This window comes from Tasmannia lanceolata, unplaced genomic scaffold (assembly GCF_043159265.1).
Source record: "Tasmannia lanceolata isolate RefF3 unplaced genomic scaffold, GAP_Taslan_0.1 ptg000008l, whole genome shotgun sequence".
Classification (NCBI taxonomy): Eukaryota; Viridiplantae; Streptophyta; class Magnoliopsida; order Canellales; family Winteraceae; genus Tasmannia; species Tasmannia lanceolata.
In genome coordinates this window covers 7,115,484-7,127,780 of record NW_027518685.1, presented here as the reverse complement: position 1 = coordinate 7,127,780, position 12,297 = coordinate 7,115,484, and the positions used below count along the sequence as shown (strand labels likewise).

At 41.3% G+C, this 12,297-nt stretch overlaps 1 protein-coding gene across 1 annotated transcript in view; it reads right to left on the bottom strand.

Annotated features, from left to right (window-relative positions):
- The window catches only part of LOC143885576 (uncharacterized), a 91,374-nt gene extending 79,974 nt beyond the window's left edge, over positions 1-11,400 (bottom strand). Inside the window, exon 1 of the mRNA XM_077389793.1 lies at positions 7,487-11,400. The gene's annotated coding sequence lies outside the window, so the exon portion shown is untranslated. The remainder of the gene's footprint in view (positions 1-7,486) is intronic.
- Positions 11,401-12,297: the final 897 nt, after the last annotated feature.

Here is a 12,297-nt window from a genome sequence, read left to right as displayed (position 1 = left end):
TCCAATAGCATTAAACTATAGGTGATGCTGTAGATGAGGGCACAACACAAGGTGGTTGTTGTCATTCAAGGAAGAGGGGAAAAATGATGCCTTGAAAGAGAACTAATCTAGTTGTAAGCCCAAGGGTCTACTCTCCTATCTTATTTTGATGATTCTAAACATAATTGATTGTGTTATTGAATACTAATCAATTTGCCTTGAAGTGTTGTGTTTAAGATAGGATTGATCAATTGAAGAAACCAACACACTACATGGTCATGCTTAAAGACGTACCAACACAAGAGTCAAAGGAGCTAAGTGGAGCTTACATCATCTCTCAAGCAAGCATACAAAAGATGGAAGATCAATTGAAGACCAAGACTAAAGAGAAGTTGAAGGTTACATAGGTATCATTGTACATCCTTTCTCTTTAGATTTCCAAGTCAAGGCAAAGTGTTTTAAAAAGAGTTTTTCAAACACACATAAGAACTTAAAATGGATTAGTGAATGGTTATGTGGTGGACCAACATGTTGGGACCCTCATAAACATTCCAAAATTATCATAGGAGTTGAGTTCCAAAAGCCCAAAATCAGATAAGCAATAAAATCTCAAAATTCTGTTTGTTTTAGGCTTCTCGGAACTCCGAGATTTTTCTCAGAGCTCCGAGCTCGGAACTCCGAGAAATGGTCCAGTAGCTTCTGACCATTTTCTCGGAACTCCGAGAAATGGTCCAGTAGAAAAATTCCATCCTCTGGCCGTTCTCTCGGAACTCCGAGAACCTCGCGACAGACCAAAAAATAGCCGTTGGGATTTAAATTAAATTTTGGTTTTTGATATCAACACCCCCTGTAGACACCCCATTTTGACCGTACCCTAAACCTCCCATGTTTGAGTAAAACCTAACCAAACCAATGTTTTAAAACTCCCAAAATTCACCCTAAGGTAGGTTAGGGTCCCAGCAAGGTCCCTGCAAAATTTCATCGAAATCCGAGCGCGTTTTCCTAGCGAACGAGTCAAGCAATGTCATGGTGCAAGTTTGCAGAAGGGGGGTAGTTTTTCCAGTCTAAGGTCTATCTTGTCAGATTAATTCATTGCCTAAATAGCAGCAAGAGGGTGTTCTTGGGTAACTACAGATGTATGAATTTAGCTCTTAATTTTTATTAAAAAAAAATTCTTCAAGAACACCCATTTTTCTTACAAACCAAGGCAATATACACCTATAACGGGCTGTCCTAGAAGAAATGGGGGTCAAATGCATCAATTCCCTTTACCCCACTAGAAGACCCAACCCACATTCCATCTCAACAACAACCCAAAATAAATTTTGATTTTCTACCAATACTCACCGAACCTTCATTGACCATCAATTTCCTCCGTTATTAGGAAAAATGAGATCTACATCACCCCAAGGTCTAAAAATTCATGAGAACTATAAAGTGATGTTCAAAGAAGAAATAGAGCATCTTATTTTTAGTACCTCCTTTTATTACTTAGACCCCCTTATAAAAGAATAAAAAGCAAGCATATGGCTGTACAGTGACCAATGGGGTGGAATATATCCTTTCTTTGCTAAAGCCATCGAAACAGGGGTCTGTTGAGAGGGATCTCATTTTAAAAAAAAATAGCAAAGAGGGAGGGAAGGAGTGCACTCACCAAAATGAGGGTGTGCTGATATTAGCACACCCCTTCTTTATTGCAATCGGTTATAAAAAGGTTAGGGCTCTCATTTTAAAAAATAAAAAAAATAAAAATAAAATCTCTGAAAAAGAGAGAAAAACAGAGAGAGAGGCGATAAAGTGAGAGGGAGAGCAGGGAGAGGGGATACATAGAGAGGGTTTGAGAGAGGGAGGAGCTCCCCATAGCCACCATCATTTCCATCTATATATAAATAGAGGGAGTTCATTTTTTGATCAGGAGGAAAATCAGCAGAGAGAGGGAGTAGAAAGAGAGAAAGCTTCCCCATGAAACCCCAACCCCTTTTCTCATCTTCTCCGGTCACCCCGCCGGAATTCTACCGGAATCCGATGCTACTGCCATCAAAATCATCATCATCATCTTATTTTCACGTCACTCAAGCCCCAAATCCCAAATCTAAGCCCTAATTCCTCATTCGAAACCCTAACCTTGGCTCTTCCATTTTCTGTTCCGATCCAAGCTTCATCTTCTCCGATCGATCTCTTCCAGCAATACTCCGGCTGAAGTTTTTTTCAAAAATCAGAGAGAAAAATCTTAGATCTGAAAGAGAAATCTTAGATCTAAGAGATGAAAAATCAAAAGAGCTAAAAAAAAATTTGATTGAGCAGATCTTGTTCGCTATTACTCTTCCTTAGATTTAGATCCACTGGTTTCTTTTCTTCTCCGGTAACCTCTGCAAGTTCCGGCAACTCCGCGACTCCGGTCAAGCTCTGGCTATTTGCCGGCTATTTCTTCTTCACTTCACCACCGGCTAGCAGCCGCACACCTTCCTCATCTCCTTCTTCTTCATCCCCAGCAAGCTCCGGTGAGTTTCCATTTTTTTTCGGCATCTGAAGTTTCTGAAACATCGCCTCGAGAATCGCTCCATTTCCGAGGAAAATAAAAATGACGGTCTTCGATCACTCCCCAACTGTGAACATTTTTTCCGGCATCTGAAGTTTCTCTCGGAGCTGACTCGGTGGTAAGGGATTCTATTTCAAGAAATCTCAGGTAATTTCATATATGCTTATTTTGATTACATTTTTTATTTAATCGATGTTGCCTGTGATTTAATGTTTGTTTTCTTCATGAGTAATGCTTTGTCAAGAATCAATTTTGATTTCTGGTATTAAGATGAGTTCACATCCTATTTTCTGTATGGAAATTTGAGCATTGGAAGTTTTCCAAGTTCTTATGGTAACATGTCTAATTAGTTTATTTGTGTTAAAAAAAAAAACTGCAGTAATGGTTAGGAATAATATTCTTACTCTGATAAGTTTGCCAGCCATGTTAACGTTGTTTTCAATTCGGCTTAATCAGGCTTTGTGTGGTGTTATGGATTTTTTGAAGCCTTAAGATCATGCTATCAGTTCCAACTTAATTGATTTTTAGTTTATTTGATCCATTTGCTCTCATAATTGATCTGTATATTTTAGGATCATCGAATGCAAATTTCATCTTGTCTGTTAGAAATTGCATAGTTGCCTTTTGCATTTGACCTGAATCTGTTAGCAAGTATTGCACACCTTATCCAAAGGATTTGAAAATATTTACATGCATTTGAGAATTGGTTTGATTGAGTTGCATTGATCAGTATCCACAAAATTTATGTGATTGTGTGGTTGTGGATTTGTACAGTCAATTTCCCTTTTTCCAATTTTAATCCAGTAGTTCTTTCTTAGTTAGGCTATTATCTTGGGAAGCCTTCTCCTCCCTTTTGTCTGTTTTGAGACTTATCTAGTCTCATATTAGTTTCTTTCCTTTTTCATTGTCCGAGATAGACTTAGTCTCATTATTATCTTTTTCCTATCATTGCAAGGGCGATGAAGGCGCTAGCCCAAGCCCATCCATAGGGGACTCGCTTAGTCCAAGTAGCACTCCCCTCATTTATTTTAAGACTTGCCCAGTCTTTTGTATCCCTTAAAACATAAGGTCTTTCTCATTGCCAGGGCGATGAAAGAGCCATCTAGAGCCCCTGTTTAGGGAGACAAACTATGTCTCGTGCAAAGAAAATCATACCTTTTGAAGACAAGCTTTGTCTCATTAGCGAGTCATACATAGGAGACTACCCAAGTCTCAAATAGAACATCTCCTTTAGGTTAAAGACCGACTTGGTCTGTTAAAAACCGTACCCATCTTGTCTTTGCAAGGGCAATAGAGCCCATCTCTGTGTTTAGGAGACTAGCCTAGTCTCATTGGCACTTTCTTCTTAGGGTTGTGCACTAGGAGTCAGTCCTTTCATATAGGAATCAGTCCTTTAGCTAGAAAGTCTGTCTTTAATTAGAGAGTCAATCTTTCAGGAGTCTGTCCTATCATCAAAGGGGTTAGATTTCCATCCAACCTCTCATCAAATCATATGATTTTATCCAGTTCCTTGCAAGGTATAGGATGCTGTCCAACCCTTCTAGAGCTGTGATTCTGTTTTCCCCCCCACAAAGCATAGGATGTTGTCCAACCTTTGCGGGATATTCAGGAGTTTATCTTACCCTTATGATGATAGGAATTTGTCCTCTTGTGTCAAAAACTCAAAAAACATTCAAAAATTTCAAAAGTATCAAAAAATATTTTAAAATCCAAAAATCTCAAAAATCTTGAGTCATTAGGAGTAGTTAGAAAATTCTGTTTCTGAACTACGTTGGCTTGATCCCTTTCAACAGGGTACGTAGTGCAGCTTGGGATTCATATCCCAAGTCCAGCTAAACCTTTAAAAATAAACATTTCAAATTTTCCAAAAAATACAAAAATCTTCAAAGCCTTTTTAAAAAGATCTTCCCCTAGAGTTAGGAATCTGTCCTAGATATTTGGAGTATTTTAGAGTTATGAGACTGTCCTGATTTGTTTGATATGGTGTGTCCTGTCGCGTGAGTGTCCCTAGGGTTAGGAGGCCTCAAGTTGATCGGTTAGACATTTAGTCGAACCGATGGCTAGACTAGGAAGCATATAGTCAGCCCGTGGTTTTCTTTAGGAAGCACAGCCTAGTTACACATAGGATGTAGGGCCCACCTGCATTGCTTAAGGCTAATCAACTTGCATTAGTTAGGGCATATAGAGAGTCCTAAAAATTACAATTCACTTGAATTTAAGCAATCGTGCAAAAAGGCTTTAAAAATCAGTCGAGTCTAGCGGATCGAGTCTAGGATAGCGGTTCTAGATGGTTAGGCATCATAGTTAGAATAGGTCATCGAACTACGTTGACTTCGATTCCTCCCGAGGCCGGGATACGTAGAGCAGCTAGGATGGACGGCCATCTTGGTCCGAGTCAAGTCGCATTAGAGTTTTAGGATTCATCTTGTCCAGTCATGTATAGAATTAAAATGTGTTATATGTTTTTCTGTGTTTTCTTAATTTCATGAACAAATCCTATACCTTTAGTTGTAGCATGCATGTGTTTGCACACCAGAACTCAGAAATCAATTAGGTATGACACTCATAACTTAGCTCCTTAGGCTTGTCACTCAGAATCTAGCTACTCCTAGGTGACACTCATTTCATTTCTTTTATGTGTGCTTATTATTCATCTCCGAGACATGCATGATTAGATAGACGTCTTCTCGGAGATTTTCGTTCCCATTTCATATGGCTTTCGCCCAAAACTCTTCAAAATTATTAAGTAAATGGCATAAGAGACCAGGTGTTTGCACTTGGGCGGATGAGGTGCTCTTTGGACCTTTCGAATTCGTAACCAGGTGTGGTACCTGATCCCGCGAGAGGGGTGGGGCGCGAGCCGCCACGCTCTCTCTCTTGGTCTCCCGTACCCACGCGATTGGCGTGTGCATTTAATTATTGATTTGAATTCGTCTTTCATGTGAACTTGGGATCACTAAGGCAATCTGAATTCCACACGAAAGAGACTGACAGAGTCGCCACCTAGATGTGGGATCTAGGACCCGAAATTAACCAGAAATCTAGACTCGCTACCTGGTTACGAGAATGGAAGGTATGGGGAGTTATCCGCCACATGCACCATTCCTGCCCGATAATCGGTCTTCGATTCCAAAAGCTAACTCTTTTAAATTTATTTTAAATGGCTCATTCAACTCTATGTTAATGTGCGAACTAAGTGACATGCATCCTATGATCTAATTTCAATGAGAATCCTAAATGTGTATCTTGATTTATTAATTTGTCTGGATTCAATCTAAGTGAAGGTTCTCCTAGAATTCTAATTTCATGGAAAGTCCTAAGTGATTTGATTAAGTATTTACAAGAAAATTAATATACAAAACACCACAATTTGTTGTGGTGCCGACTCGCGGGTGGTATGCCATCAGACATCCAAGCTGCCTACGTACCCAAGCCTCACTGGGATCAGAGTCGACGTAGTTCGGTGCACCTAAGCTAAGTTACATATGCCTAACTCAACTAAGACACCGACCTAGACGGGATTGACTGTTTCAACAGTTTTAAGAGAAGTTATTTAATTCAAGTTGAGGATTTTATTATCTTAGGATTTCATCGAAGATGCTATATGATCCTATCTAAATGCAAGTTGTCCCTTAGACTAATGCAGGTTAGCCTACATCCTAGTTTACTAGGCTTGTCCTAGGGAAAAACTGGATGACTAGTGTAACTTGACCTATGGCACGGTTGCTATACATAGCAAGCGTCCGTGATGAGGCTGGACTCCTAACTCTAGGACTCCCTAAAACTTAGGACACAACACGACACGACACCATTGTTCCTAAATTGGGCTCTAAGGGTTCTTACGACGGAAACCATAATCCAATGGTTCCGAGAGACACGAGATGAATCGAGATGATGAATAGTGTGAGGGAATGGGAAAGATAGAGAAAGGTGCGACTGAACTTGGGAGTGCCAAATTGCCTACGTACCCCGTGATGGGGATCAAGCCACACGTAGTTCCACTGGGGATGTTGCTTGGATTTTGGAAGACAGAATTGGTATTTGGATCTGGAATCGGGTTTGTATTTGAGCATAGGACTTGAGATTCAGAAACATTGATCTAGCAATGGGATTTTGGAATTGGGAATTTGCATCAAAGAATTGATCATATAGGAATCATCAAGGGTTTGAATTTTCGGAATTCAAAGTGGGCGGGCTTATGAGATTCGGCCAAATGGATTCAGACATGCGACTCGGATTGTGTTGGGATATGACTTGGTTGGATTGGGTTAATGGTTAGGGTCAAGTGAGTCGGGTCTAAGTTATGAGCAAACCCGAGACTAGCCATGGTCTAACTAGGAGGAAGCAGGGTACAAACCAGGGTGCGGACCAGGGTGCACCAGGGTGCGAACCAGCAGGGAACCAGGGTGCGAACCAGCAGGGAACCAGGGTGCGAACCAGCAGGGGAACCAGGGTGCAACCAGCAGGGAACCAGGGTGCGAACCAGCAGGGGAACCAGGGTGCAACCAGCAGGGGAACCAGGGTGCAACCAGCAGGGAACCTGGGTGCAACCAGCAGCGAACCTGGGTGCAAACTAGCAGGGAACCAGGGTGCGAACCAGCAGGGGAACCAGGGTGCAACCAGCAGGGAACCTGGGTGCAACCAGCAGCGAACCTGGGTGCAACCAGGGTCTAACCAGAGTGCGAACCAGCAGGGAACCAGGGTGCGAACCAATATCGAACCAGGGTGCGAACCAATAGGGAACCAGGGTGCAACCAGCAGGGAACCAGGGTGCAACCAGTAGGGAACCAGGGTGCAACCAGCATCGAACCTGGGTGCAACCAGCAGCGAACCTGGGTGCAACCAGGGTCTAACCAGAGGCTAACCAGGGGGAAAACAGACCCTACATGCTTCCTAACATGGTTTTTCTTTTAAAGTAAAAGATATGCATGAAAACAGACCCTACATAGAATTGAAATAAATGCCTACCTCTTTGGAAACCCACTTTGTGTTTGATTTTTCTTTGATGTTAATTCCTTGAAGATGATTCCTTGCTTGATAATGACTGCTTTTGATATATATCACCAAACGTATAAAATCACCCGATCCGGCAAGGATGGCTGAACCCTTGAAGAGATGAGGGAGAGGGATGAATTTTCTAAGAGAGGGGTTCTTCCCTTTCTTCTCTTTTTTGGATGGTGGGATGAGAGGGTATTTATAGGAGAATGGGATAGGAGGTTAGGTGAGGTTAGGTGAGGTTAGGTAAGGTTAGGTGAGGTTAGGTAAGGTTAGGTGAGGTTAGGTGAGGTTTGGGTGGTTAGGATGAGAGGAGAGGTTAGGTGAGGTTAGGTGAGGTTTGGATGGTTAGGATGAGAGGAGAGGTTAGGTGGTTTTGGATGGTGAGACCCAGGTCAAGATCTGTCATTGATCTAACGATTTACGGAAATCGGGTCTCGGAATGGAATCAGGGTCCGGGCTATGAAGTGACCCTAGCTTATTTTGTCCCGATTGATGATCCGTAAAGTCAGATCAAGATATTAATGACCTAAAACATATAAATCAATGATAGAGGGGGTTCTCACATGGATTTAACACACTAAATTCACTAATCAGGGTATTTTTCAATTTTTCGGATCTAATCATCTCACCAGGTACATCTCTTTATCATTTTGTTTTTTTCAAAAAATTTGAGGATGGATCAATATATTAGGTTATTGTTGGTTAAAGTAAAGCAAAATGTGGGTGTCTACAGATGCCCCTCTTTGGTAGAGACGACGTAGTCATCGAATACCAAAGTCAAAATGACAGAACCATTTTGCGTAGCTTTAATCGACAAAGGACCCCCTAAACACAATGCAACCTAATATAATGCAAGACCTTAGATGAAATCCTAGAATTGGAATGCAATAAAACAAACCCGCTGCGGTGCCGCTGGCAACGAGAGAAATGGGATACCATTTTCAAATGGATTTTCGGAGGGAAAGGAATATCGCTTTTGAACAGCTTCAGAGGAAATGAGACGTCATTTTCAAATGGTCTCAGAGAGAATAATGGATGACTTTTGAAAGATTCTTAATGAAAACGCAGCATCATTTTTGAATGGGCTTGGGTAAGATGAAATACCATATTTATACGGATTCCAAGGAAATGAGACATCATAGTTGTATGATGTTCAAAGGGTATAAGAGACCATAGTTGTATGGACTCGAAGAGAATGAAATACCGTATTTGTACGGATTCCAAGGAAATGAGACATCATAGTTGTATGATGTTCAAAGGGGATAAGAGACCATAGTTGTATGGACTCAGAGAGAATGAAATACCGTATTTGTACGGATTTCAAGGGAATGAGACATCATAGTAGTATGATGTTCAAAAGGGATAAGAGACCATAGTTGTATGAACTCAGAGAGAATGAAATACCGTATTTGTACGGATTCCAAGGGAATGAGACATCATAGTTGTATGATGTTCAAAAGGGATAAGAGACCATAGTTGTATGGACTCAGAGAGAATGAAATACCGTATTTGTACGGATTCCAAGGGAATGAGACATCATAGTTGTATGATGTTCAAAGGGGATAAGAGACCATAGTTGTATGGACTCGAAGAGAATGAAATACCGTATTTGTACGGATTCCAAGGGAATGAGACATCATATTTGTATGATGTTCAAAAGGGATAAGAGACCATAGTTGTATGGACTCAGAGAGAATGAAATACCGTATTTGTACAGATTCCAAGGGAATGAGACATCATATTTGTATGATGTTCAAAAGGGATAAGAGACCATAGTTGTATGGACTCGAAGAGAATGAAATACCGTATTTGTACGGATTCTAAGGGAATGAGACATCATAATTGTATGACGTTCAAAGGGGATAAGAGACCATAGTTGTACGGACTCGAAGAGAAGAGGCACCGTTCTCAAACGGGCTTGAAGAATTTAGAGATTTTTCATGAGCTTGAATTTGACGTAGAATTGGATTTTTTTTTTAATTAAGGATTTGGATTTGATAAATTTTTTTATTTTTGGAAAATGAGGTACCGTCCGCAAACGGGCTCAAGGAGAAGATGAGACCATTCACAAATGGCCTCGAGAAAAGAGGCACCGTTCACAAACGGGCTCAAAGAGGACATGAGACCATTCACAAATGGACTCAGAGAATGAGAAACCTGTTCACAAACGGGTTCAAGGAGAAGACGAGACCATTCACAAATGGCCTCGAGAAATGAGGCCCTTTTCACAAAAGGGCTCAAAGAGGACATGAGATTTTTCATGAACTTGAATTTGACGTAAGATTGGATTTGTTTGAATCAGGGATTGGATTTGATGAATTTTTATTTTTGGGAAATGATGTACCGTCAGCAAACGGGCTCAAGGAGAAGATGAGACCATTCACAAATGGCCTCGAGAACAGAGGCACCGTTCACAAACGGGCTCAAAGAGGACATTAGAGCATTCACAAATGGACTCAGAGAATGAGAAACCTGTTCACAAACGGGTTCAAGGAGAAGACGAGACCATTCACAAATGGACTCGAGAAATGAGGCACCTTTCACAAAAGGGCTCAAAGAGGACATGAGATTTGGGTACGTAGGCAGCTTGGACTCAGAGATAATGAAATACCGTATTTGTACGGATTCCAAGGAAATGAGACATCATAATTGTATGATGTTCAAAGGGGATAAGAGACCATAGTCGTATGGACTCGGAGAGAATTAAATACCGTATTTGTACGGATTCCAAGGGAATGAGACATCATAGTTGTATGATGTTCAAAGGGGATAAGAGACCATAGTCGTATGGACTCGGAGAGAATGAAATACCGTATTTGTACGGATTCCAAGGGAATGAGACATCATAGTTGTATGATGTTCAAAGGGGATAAGAGACCATAGTTGTATGGACTCGAAGAGAATGAAATACCGTATTTGTACGGATTCCAAGGGAATGAGACATCATAGTTGTATGATGTTCAAAGGGGATAAGAGACCATAGTTGTACGGACTCGAAGATAATGAAATACCGTATTTGTACGGATTCCAAGGGAATGAGACATCATAGTTGTATGATGTTCAAAGGGGATAAGAGACCATAGTTGTACGGACTCGAAGATAATGAAATACCGTATTTGTACGGATTCAAGGAAATGAGACATCATAGATGTATGATGTTCAAAGAGGATAAGAGACCATAGTTGTATGGACTCGAAGAAAAGAGGCACCGTTCTCAAACGGGCTCGAAGAGGATAGAAAACCATTCACAAATGGACTCGAGAAAAGAGGCACCGTTCACAAACGGGCTCAAGGAGAAGACAAGACCATTCACAAATAGACTCGAGAAATGAGGCACCGTTCATAAACGGGCTCAAGGAGGACGATACCATTCACAAATGGATTCGAGAAAAGAGGCACCATTCACAAACGGGCTCAAGGATAAGACAAGACCATTCACAAATGGACTCGAGAAATGAGGCACCGTTCACAAACGGGCTCAAAGAGGACACGAGACCATTCACAAATGGACTCAGAAAATGAGGCACCGTTCACAAACGGGCTCAAGGAGAAGATGAGACCATTCACAAATGGACTCAGAGAATGAGACACCGTTCACAAACGGGTTCAAGGAGAAGACGAGACCATTCACAAATGGACTCAAAAAAATGAGGCACCGTTCACAAACGGGCTCAAGGAGAAGACGAGACCATTCACAAATGGACTCGAGAAATGAGGCACCGTTCATAAACGGGCTCAAGGAGGACGATACCATTCACAAATGGATTCGAGAAAAGAGGCACCATTCACAAACGGGCTCAAGGATAAGACAAGACCATTCACAAATGGACTCGAGAAATGAGGCACCGTTCACAAACGGGCTCAAAGAGGACACGAGACCATTCACAAATGGACTTAGAAAATGAGGCACCGTTCACAAACGGGCTCAAGGAGAAGATGAGACCATTCACAAATGGACTCAGAGAATGAGACACCGTTCACAAACGGGTTCAAGGAGAAGACGAGACCATTCACAAATGGACTCAAAAAAATGAGGCACCGTTCACAAACGGGCTCAAGGAGAAGACGAGACCATTCACAAATGGACTCGAGAAATGAGGCACCATTCACAAACGGGCTCAAGGAGGACATGAGACCATTCACAAATGGACTCAGAAAATGAGGCACCGTTCACAAACGGGCTCAAGGAGAAGACGAGAACATTCCCAAATGGCCTCGAGAAAAGTGGCACCGTTCACAAACGGGCTCGAAGAATTTAGAGGTTTTCATGAATTTGAATTTGACGTAGAATTGGATTTGATGAATTTTGGATTTTTTTTTTTTTTTTTGAACTCAATGAAATCGGGGACATTATAGATCGTGCCCAGTAAAGATATTGGAAACCAAGACTTTGACGAATGATGAGACGACCAACCTTATGAACGAAGAACCATTAGTAACAAGGATGGATTAGGAACACTTTTATGAAACTTCAACAAGATTTTTCTCAATGAGACTGTTGGTCTTGTCTTCTGGGGATTTTGATAACTGAAACCTTGAACAAGACAGTTGAGATTGGTAATTTAGAACAATGGCTCTCTTGGATATAATCATGGAAAAGTGGGATTTGCCTCTTGACAGGTGTTTAGATAAACATTTCTTGACCAGGATAGTATTTAACAACTGGAAGGAGATTCCGAATTTTAATGGTTCATCTTTCTGAGAAATTGGCTCAACCACCATTGCATCTGGGGCTCTTCCAAGCTTAAGGTGCCTTCCTGGGGTATGATCTTTTTACGAAA